The sequence below is a fragment of the Buceros rhinoceros genome, unplaced genomic scaffold (assembly GCF_000710305.1).
Source record: "Buceros rhinoceros silvestris isolate BGI_N320 unplaced genomic scaffold, ASM71030v1 scaffold18202, whole genome shotgun sequence".
NCBI lineage: Eukaryota > Metazoa > Chordata > Aves > Bucerotiformes > Bucerotidae > Buceros > Buceros rhinoceros.
Window position 1 is genome coordinate 3,636 of NW_010398493.1, and position 9,401 is coordinate 13,036.

Here is a 9,401-nt window from a genome sequence, read left to right on the forward strand (position 1 = left end):
GCCGGAGCTGTCACACTCTCGTACAAGCACGCGGAAGTGAGATGACAAAGATGAAGAATGTCGCTTTGGACGACAGCAGGTTAATCACAAAATCACATGTCTGAGAAATTACACAGGCGGGAGAACTCGTGGCTTCATCTTTCAGCATTTGGGCTGAGCCTGCCCAAGTGCAGTGGGGGCCAGAACGGACACAAGAGCCTGTACACCGTGGACGGGCTAATTCAATAAGATCTACACTTTCTGAATGTCATTAAACATAGGGAAATGTAAGCGTTACTTAATGCTTTCTGAAATGCGCAGCTGCAGCATTTTACACAAGGCTTCAGTCCCCCTGAACTGCTGGATATTAATAGAGCCTTTTATACTTTGAGGATTATCCGGGTCTCTTAGCCCGAAGACTGGAAATTGCAGTAAGGCAAAGAACAGGCCGACTTTAATCTCAGCCTCGGTAAAGAGGTTTCAAGGCAGAATAAAGCTGGTGTCACAACTTGTCTGGTTTTTGGACCATCCCAATTAAAATTCAGTGTCGCAAAAAATAAATTTAGTTCTGTTTCTATTCTTAAGAATCCTAAAGAATGTACACGTGGGAACGGGGATCGACAGCAAAATGTAGCACAGGGCCTCCCCCTTTAGAGAGCAGGCTGTACTAAAACACCTGAACAGGTTCTCAAAACCAACAGAAGCTATGCTGGGAGGTGCCGATAAAGACAATTCTTGTGCAGTGATCCAAAAAATAGCATCTTCCTTTTTTTCAAAATTACCTGTTTTAATAAAGCAGACACAGCGTGCCAAATGAACTGTTTAATTATCTGAAAAAATTATGAAGCAAAACAATAGTTGGCAAAAATAAATTACTAACCTTGATTAAAACGTCTGTCCTCATTACATACAGATAAAAGATACGGTATCTTTTAAAAGAAAATGCACCTCCAAGAGAGGGAAGTGGCAGCTGCGGCACAGATAACCTGACACTGGGCAACAAGGAAGTTGTTGACATATGGGCACTGAAATGTAACGAAATCTTTACTTTTTCTTCTGTTTCTTAATCTAGAAAGACATCTGAAAACAGGTTTTGTCTGTTATTTAAAAAAATGAGAAAAAGAAAAAAGGGAAAGGTGCACGGGCAACAAGGCATTGCCGAATCCAGCGCTGCCAGACCCAGCCCGGCTCTGCGGCCACGCACTGGCATCGCGGAGCAAAACTCCTGGCCACGCTGAAGAGATCAACCACGCTCCAGAAAAGGAGGAGGAATCTGGAAGCAAACTGCTGCCTTAAGAGCAGTGCGTGAAATAAATTCTCCCAACAGAGCTACGCAGACAAATTACAACTCCCCCCTGCCAAGACCCGCAGTGTCCAGTACAGCAAAGCATCTCGGTTTCCTTTTCAGGAATCCACCGCCTTTGATGTTTTTCCAGATCGTTACCATCGGTTCCCACTCTCTCTGCTGCCTCCAGAGATGAGGATGGTAAACCAGCGTGGGATGAACACCAAACCCCTCTGTACTCCCTTCAGGAGCCCTCTCTTCTGGAGGACGGACTCCACTGCACTGAGCCCCAGCAGGGCCCTGGCCCCAGGGGACTCTCCCGTCTCTTCACAATGTCCTGGTGCTGGGAAAGTCTGCCCGGGTGACCCAGCAGGTCGAACTCCAGCTGGAGTCGACGCTTGCAGCTGTTTCCCTCTACAGCCACAGCCCAGCCGTCCCACTTCACAATGGCAAGTGGCTGGACCACTTGCCTGCCCCTACGGCCCAGCAGGCACCCCACAAAACCATCCTGCTACCCGGTCAGATCACAAAGGTCCTTCTGACCCTTCTCTAAAGTGTCCTAGAGAGATAAATAAATAGTTAAATGTCATAAAGAAATATGTATATGTAATATAACAATGAACAATCATTCAAGTAAATATTTACCTCTTTAAGGTAAATATTAAGGTAATAAATACTGGCACACAGTTCCAAAACAAACAAGTCAGAGGTGTGGAGGAAGTGCCACCTGCAAGAGCTGCCCACAAAAATGTCCTCTTCTCCGCAAGCTGACAAACATGCACCAGCCAAGGCCAAGTGGCAGCTGGCTGGGTTACCCTTCCTCGGTGCTCAGCCCAGCTCCCCTGAGAAAAATACTTCACCCAAGTAGCCGTGTTGATGACATGGTTAAAGGGAATCACCAACCAGCACTTCTGAGACAAACACACGCAGAGGCCTTGCTGCATCAAGTAACCGCTTTGAAATGCCGCCGCTCCTAAGGAAACGCACGGTGAACGCCGCAGCCCCGTCCACAGCCACAAATGCTGCTTTGTCAGTAGATAAAGCATGTGACAGGTCTGGGGATGCGACACCTCAGCTCCAACCCAGAGGACATGGCACTTTCCCTTTGAAAAAGAGGGAAAACCTTCATCCTCAGTTCAGTACCAGCAGAACTGCAGCACGCTGGCATTTGCCAGCGGCCATCGCCACCGACAGTCTGAGGGTGAAGAAAGGATTTAAGAAAATCTGCCCACTGCAACAGGACTTGAGGTACCGAACTCACAGATGGCACGTCACTATGTCACGTGAACGTCACCTGCCTCTTTAAGTGCTTCCACAAACGCTGGAATTGTTTTGGGCTGACAGCTGGCAAAAATTATTTGAAAATACTACCAACAGACATACATCAAAGTACGTTCTGCTTTTGTTCTGTTGCTTTTTTCTCACAGTTTCTATATTCAAGTGTTGAAAAAATAAAACCTGGCCTTCAGGGTAACCCGAGGGTTACCTCAGGGTAACTCTGATCATCTTGTTATCTCTGGGTTCCTGGAGGATGAAAATCCTTGGCGATAGGTTTGCCCACCTGACTTAGCTGAGAAAACCCACACCATGGGAGAAGGATGCAGCTTGGAGCAGCTCGTGCATCCCCAGAACCCCAGCTGAGGCCACAAAAACCTCATTTTGCAAACTCGGTCACTAGTTTCCAATGTGCCACGTGCTCTGCAAGGTGTGCTAAGCCTTTTTCCATCCCTAATCCTTTTCCTGAGATGAGTCAGTTGAGTACATCTCAAACTGGCAGGCCGAAGCGATTCTGAAAGTGAAATCACGGGTCAGAGCGGGTGCGGGGAGGCTCTGCCAAGCGCTGTCTGCCCCGCAGAGACAGTCCTGCACGGCTGGCTGGGCAACCGCACCGCTGCTGGCCACGGCGCCAGGTGGGAGACAGCTCTCGCCTCTGCTCAGAGCTCGAAGGGGGCTTTCAACAGAAGATTTTGTAATGCGAAAGGCTTACATTTCAGTGGCACTTGCACACAGAACACTTAGGGGAGGCACGATCTCCGAGGGGCATCAGCAGTCGGGTCTGAAACACGCTGTTTATAACCTCAGAGAGAGCTACGGGGGTGTTAGAGTCCATCCAGCTAGCGAGGCTGCAGGAGTATCTGCACTCCTAAATCTCTTGGTTTCTGAAAGGGTTAAAGCTTATTATTAGCATATAATTTACAGGTCCTTTCTCCCAGGAAAGAAATAATGCACGGTAAATGCCACATTCATTTTAATAATACATGTTACAGTCTGTGCCCAACATCTGCACAAAGGTAAAGCAGACAGATTTTTTTGACATGTCCCACTCTGCCATCCAAACACAGGCTTTTTGTTTCTTAAGTGACGGAAGGTTTAATCAAGAAAGCAGGCAATTCATCAATCGAAACAAGGCTGCTCACACCACCCTGACAGCACACACATGCTTTTATACAGAAGAAACCTGGCCACCTGTCAGCAGCACCTTTTACATCACGATATACAAATACACCGAGTGATCAATCCTCCAGCTCTTCCCATCCATTTCTGCGGTTTCTTATTATATTTTTCTTTATGCTAGATGTTGCCCTCATTCTCTGCAGGGATAGATGGGAGACAAGGCAAGCTATGGCTGTTTATACACTATCATAAAAATTTATATACCCTTAGAATGACTTATTTCCCTTCTATTTGAGTACCATTATTATAAATAATTTTTCCCTTCATTCAGGAATTTTCCCTGTACGTTATTATCTGTGGCTGACTGAGAGGGCTCCCTCTCTCCCTCACCGTCCTTGTGGCTCTGATAAGCCAAAGCAATATGCAGCCAGAAGACGCTGAAGTCTGAAATGAAGGCAGTATGTAGTCACAACAACATCTTAATTAAGCTGAAGGCCATGAAGACAGACTACGCTGTGAAATACTGAGCAGTGTCTGTCGACAGGTCTGTCTGGAGCGAGGCGCTTCTCTTCCAGCAGCTGCCCGTTCGAACGCGCATATCAAACCTGTCAGCTCCTCGGCACCACGCTCCCAGCAGCACCCGGAGACCTCTGGCAGATCAGCTTAGGCGTAATTCTGCCTTTTGGCCTCGGGTGTGTGGCGTGGGGTGGGTCTGGGGAGTCTGCCAGCCGTGGAGGACGATGGCAGCGGCGTGAGCGCAGGCGGCAGTGCTGCAAGGCCCAGGCAACAGTTTCCAATGCGCACCCTGCCCAAGACTGATGGATCAGTTCACTGTGCACGGCAGAGGCTCCCTAGCTTTCCGATCACCCCAGGTTCCATTGCCAGGGCTGGAAATGGCAAAAGCCCATGATTACTGCTGTTGGGACTGTTCTTCCCTTGACTCCAGCTTTGTGACAATCATTGCGTTACACCCCCCAAGCAGTAACAGGACAGTTCCACTGGGGACACGGTGATTTTGACAAAAGGCATTTTCAGATACAGAGCAGGTTTGACAGCCAAAATTCACTTCACCTTCCACGAACAGGCTGAACCCCCATTGGAAGTGTGGTTTTCACTGACTACAGAGAAAATCCTGGGTGTCTACTGACAGAGAACTCAGTCCATACTGCAACTCCTAACTTCGCCCTCCTCCACAGCACTCCCTTCCCAAATAGCCCATCCTGGCCCCACCGCAACTGTTCACACCCAGGCGATACCAAACTGGAGAATAAGAGACTGTTCACAATGGCTTTTGTTTCCCCGCACCAGTGCTAGGAAAACTCCCATTTTGCTGGGAGCCAAGAGAGGGAGCCCGAAGGCTTGTCCACGCACTGCCGGACCAAAGACGAGTCCTGCACCTGCCAGAGCCCTGGTCACCTCCCACCACGCTGGCCACAAGCTGCCACTGCCTGCACGTCTCCCTGTCATGCTGCAGCCAAGACCCCACCGTGGCGAACCACATCCCGGCAGAGCAATTAGGGACGGCAGTGGAAGCACTTTAATAAATTTCCCGTTGCCATGGCACTGCAGTGAGGCACTCGCGTTGCGGCGCAGATGAACGGACTGGCTGCAAACTTTGCCGACGTAACAGGAAACTTCGGAATGGTTTCCACAGCGTGCCTGGGGGCTAATCTGCCTCAGCAATGTTTAAGCACGCAAAGGGAATTGTCCCAGCACCTCATCACAGCTGCTGAAAAGGCATCAGCGGTCAGCAGTTCTGCACGAAGATGCCTGCCAACGCGCAGGATGTTTCCTATGACAAGACCCTTTCTCCGGGAGCGGGTCACAGCTGCAATATCCATTACAGCACACGTACACACAGCAGCTCGAATGACAATGCGTCTGGAGGAGAACGTGCAGTTGGGGGAGAGTTACGAATTCGACTGAAATGTGCTCGTGCAGACGGGGAGGACTAGCGCCATGCCCGGTCCTGCAGGCCTGCTTTTGTGCTTTGCCTGTAAGTAGCTGGCAAAGTATCCCAGTTCTTTGCACAAAGGCCACCTTCCCAGGCTGCGCTGCAAGTGGAGGCACACCACGGGAAGTCCTAGAACAGGGTGTCCTCGGTCATATTCATGCAGAGTTGCTGTTTGACGCTTTCTCAGGAGAATGCAGATCCTACATGCAGGACTGTCTCACACGAACACCAGAACACACCTTCCCTTACGTTTCTAAGTCTATTAGGGCAGGAAAGTAACAAGGAAAACGAGTACTGACAAGAATTATGCAATTGTAATATTCCATCTATTTTGGAACCAAAAGCTGCAGCTTCAGTCAGAGATTATGTTTTAAATAACCCTTTGATTATGGTACACGAACTGATGCCATGTTCCCATGTTAGAATTGTCACTCACTATTAATAGGAAGAACCTGTGAATGGCACATTTTTGCCATCTTCTCTTCCCTCATTATGCAAAAGCTCTACCTACTGTACAGTCCACTGAACCCACTGCTGCTTTTCCTGGTTTCCAAATGGTCCTGAAAAATCTCTCTCAACCAGATGACAGGACTGGACTTTCATTAGGTTTGGACAGAGTCAGGTTTAAAGCCAGTATTTTTCTCCTTTTGCAAAAATGACATAATGAAAACTGTGGCTAAGTGTGATTCTACCACGCCTATCACAATATTTGTTCAGGTGTAATATTACTTCAAAAATAGTAATTCTAGAAAAACTCTCCTGCACCCCAGCACTGCTCAGCTGAAGCACAGAGCCCCACAGGAGAAGAGGCAGGTGAAACATGCTGCTGTGCTTTTGTTTGGAGAACCAAACCCCCTTTTGCTGTGGTTCCTGAATTGCTTCCAGACCACAGAGCTCTCGGCACATCCAGGAGTGACTCTGCGAAGCATCCCTGCCTCTCACTCCCAGGGGCATTTCTTCCTGGGCCCCGAGAACCAAGCCACGCTCCCTAAAAGCTCACTCCCTCAGGAAAGTAAACGCTCAGCAGTAGGACCGCCTCCAGAGGAGCAGAGCTGTCAGGGACAGCTCACAGGGACCCCAGCTCCACGCCAAACCCACTGGGTGGTCCTGAAGCACACTAACAAGTACCTGTACCTGCAAGGCAAAGGAACGGGCTTGGTTCCCACCACTCTAAATACACATTTTCCTTGCAGACTAGTACTGGTTAAAAATAAAAACCAGCTAAATTATTAATTGATAGGGTTTTTTTTCCACGTTGACATCTGGAAACTATCACTAGCTCTAGCACTGGTATACGAACCCGGATTGGTGAGCAGAGAGAGAGCTGCAGCTAGAGACGACGCGCGCGTGTATGAGTGCATGCTGCATGAACATAGCAGAGCACCTCCCATGTCCTGACAACTGACTTCAAACTTGCCCTAAGACAAGACAAAGCCTCCTGTGAAATGGTCAGAGATGTCATCTCTGCTGACTCGCCTCTGAAGATCATCAAAAAGATGAGGAGCAAAGTCTGTTGCTTTCCATCAGAGCTTTCATTCAGCACCTCTGCGGGCAGCAGCATCCCTCCCTGAGTGCCATCTCCCCAGCAATCTGTAACATTTGCTGCCAGCAACATGTGCACCTGGGCATCTTCTGGGGTCCCCCTGCACTCCTTCAGCGTCACTTAAATGGCACTGAGGAGAAGCTAGAGCTACGTTTCATGGCTGGCTGCGCAAGCAGAGTGGCTTTGCTTGGTTACACTCCTGATTACACAGAAGAACAGAGAAACAATTGCGTGCACCAGCTTACCTGATATGGCATACAGGTTTGAGTGCTGGTGCTCCAGGTCCAGACGAGTGCTGTGACTCTTCCCTCGAAAGCTGGCAGGGAGCGTCAGCGAGATATGCCTAAGGAAGAGATGGGCAACAGAGATGACGTTACTCCAGAGCAGAAGATACTGCTGCTGTCAGCAGTAAAAAAAAAAAAAAAAAAAGAGCTCATGGAAGGAACTTGAAACTCTTTTCAGTGGTTTGGTGCTTATCGAAAGGAAAATCAGCACATGGCAAGCCTGGACTCAGGCTAGAAGACAAGGTGGGCAACCTTCGCAGGAACATACGGTGTGGGAGAGCAGGATGCGGCACCCAGGCAGCCCTGCTCTAGCAGGCCCTGGGGCCAGAGCCACCAGAGACTGGACCTGCTCTGTACCATCCTCAGGATGGATGGAAAGCCCTTTAGGCAGAGCATGAACAGCCAGTGCCGGCTCCTCTGCTCAGCAGGACCCAGGGCACGGGAGTCCCGGGGCTTGGGAAAGCACGGGCAGGGCTGCTCACCACGGCAGACACGGCTCTGCCTCTGTCGCTGAGCTGCCCATCTGCCCCTCCGGCCAGCCCCAGAGCTCCAGCGAGAAGCTGCTGTTAACTGTTATTGATGGCCCGCAGATTTCTGTACTTTGATGAGAGATCCAGGCTTCTCCCTTATAATTCAAATCTGTAGTTTTCTAATGCTCATCCCAGGTTTGCGTGCATTTTTGTAAAATGTCATCATCAATCTTCTGGACCGTGCTGCCATACGTAATGAAGATGGTCCCTTTCCACAGAGGCTTAGTGCAGCTCGAGCCAGAGGCAGCAGCTTCCACTTCACAAGAGCGGGAGCTACTGGACCTGGCCCGACCCTTGGCATCATCTTCCTGCCCGGGAAACAAGGCGGCCTTTGTGTCCTCTCACAAACAGCCTAACTGCGAGAAAGGGCCTTGTGTACTCCCAGCAGAGCACCGAATCCACGTTCCTAGCTAGCAGGTTTTATCTATCGAGCAAATCATCTGGAAATTATCTGTCTTTAAAAACAGAACACATTTTGTGAAGAACTATGTATTTTTAGCCCTTGATGCAGCTGATGGTGAACAGCACGGATAAAATAAAAAGCAAACATCAGTTTCAGTTTGCTTGTGCTTCCCAAAGCTATTTCTAACCAAAAAAAGATGGTGTGAAAATATTTTCGAATTTGGCTAACGGTTTGCTGTTTAAAATACAATCCATATGAGACTCTCTGTGAGCAGAGGCAGGTTTGTCATGAACATGCTTTAAAAACAGAAGACCACTGCCTGTAGGCATTACATGCTTTTCATTTGTTTTTTAATAGCAGTATCCAAAAATACTTTGAGGCACCAAAAGAGCTAACAGAAAGACTTTGGAATTTCTCTTGCTTGTAAGAGAACCACTTTCTTCACCTCACCCCGAACAAAACAGCAGGAAGTGTTCTGGAAGTAAACAAGGCAGATTGACTTAAAAGGTCCATTTCCAAGCAGAGTATTTAAAAGTTTCTTCCAGCTTGGGCTGCAGGAAAGGCTGACCCTCGTCCCTCTGGACATCCCTGTTCCACCAGCCACCACCAAGCCAGCTGTGCCACCGCAGGCTGTGAGGGACCAGCATTGCTCCAGCCAGAGCAGCGCAGGGCCAGTCCCACGGCCGGGGCTGCCCGAGCAATGCAACGGAGCTGTCAGCCCCGCGAACATGCACGGCAGCCTCCAGCACCGCTCTGAATCCTTGGTTTGCACAAGAGTTTCTGACGCAGGTCCCCAGTCACTACCTGTGTGTCTGGCAGCTCACGCGAGCTCCAGCCTTCCCCAGCGCCAGATGCTGAAGCAGAGCACACATTCCACGTGCGTAATTAAAACGAATTGCTGGCCGTCCGGGGGACTCTGACCACACAGGCACGAACACGGCGGCAGAAGGTGACGGACCCAGACCTCGCCGCCTGACCCGCTGTGCACTGTCAGAGCCGCTCCCAGTGGGCTGGTGCTCCTGGCCTGCG